Here is a 1,101-nt window from a genome sequence, read left to right on the forward strand (position 1 = left end):
ACACCCCTCTCAACTCAGAGAAAGTTTTGTCAGGTACGACCCCAGAACACGCCAGTGAGCTGGGTTTGAGATGTTGCGCCCTTTGCACCAAAATATCACATATGTCTCATAAGGACCACATGGCATTACAGGTTGTGAAACTTTATTGATTTAGCTCCCAGCAAAGTCAGGTATTGCAGTCCATTTCAAGCCTTTCTCGCAATGCATCTGCAGAGCGATGTGGTTGGCAAGCAGGGTTGTTTGGTCCTCGATCACGTGATACCTTCGGCAGGGTCGAACTGTCCTTCTCAAACAATTGGGCGGAAAGATGTTAAGTTGACTTTTATATTCATTCTTCTGCCTGCCTCTTGTCTGCGTGGGAGTTGAGTTCGTATCTTCTTTTGTTCGTGAGTAACTCGTCAGAGGAGTGGTCACATCTGTAGAGAAACATTGGAAACAGTGAATTGTGAGAATAAGCAACGAATAGTCTCTCTCTCTTTCTCTCTCACTCTCTCTCTCTCACTCTCTCTCTCTGTTTCTCTCACTCTCTCTCTCTCTGTCTCTGCGTGTGTGTGTGTCTGTCTCTCTCTCTCTCTCCCTCCCTCCCCCCCTCTCTCTCTCTCTATCTCTCTCTCTAGCGCGTACTCATACATGTGGGTACATACGTATGAATTCGAGGGTGTATGCTTTTGCTTAGCTCATCACTGTGCATGCAGGGGGCTCTCGTGGTCTAGAGGTTAAGGTGTTGGCCTCTCATTCAAAGGTCCCGGGTTCGAATCCGGGTAGCGACCGAAAAATTTTCTTCTCTAAATGTGTCTCCTTTCACCTCATTTCCTGCTCTCTAGCAATATTCTTTCGTCTGCTTTCGTCTCCTCTTTCTGCCCCCACCCCCCTCACCTCCTTTGCACCTTCCTCTGGGCTCCTGATTCTTTCTGCAGCCTTTCTTCTCTTACTCCTTCGCTTCTTCTTACTGCTGTCTTTCAGCCACATCCCCGATCTTCTGGTAGGAAAGATCTACACCTAGCCTTCTCGGACAAGGGCGAAAAATCTCGGAGGGCCCGTGTGCAAGTTGCGCACGTTAAGAACCCTTGGTGGTTTAAAATCGAAAAGAGTAGGCTTCGG

General features: G+C 48.2%; 2 protein-coding genes across 3 annotated transcripts in view; one reads left to right on the top strand and one right to left on the bottom strand.

Moving 5' to 3' along the window:
• Window positions 1-1,101, top strand: part of LOC101859401 — a 116,817-nt gene that overhangs the window by 66,080 nt on the left and 49,636 nt on the right. The window lies entirely within an intron of this gene.
• Window positions 1-1,101, bottom strand: part of LOC106011624 — a gene marked incomplete in the record, with an annotated part of 30,414 nt that overhangs the window by 2,713 nt on the left and 26,600 nt on the right. The window contains 1 exon segment of the mRNA XM_035969484.1: window positions 1-416.

This window comes from Aplysia californica, unplaced genomic scaffold (assembly GCF_000002075.1).
Source record: "Aplysia californica isolate F4 #8 unplaced genomic scaffold, AplCal3.0 scaffold00150, whole genome shotgun sequence".
Classification (NCBI taxonomy): Eukaryota; Metazoa; Mollusca; class Gastropoda; order Aplysiida; family Aplysiidae; genus Aplysia; species Aplysia californica.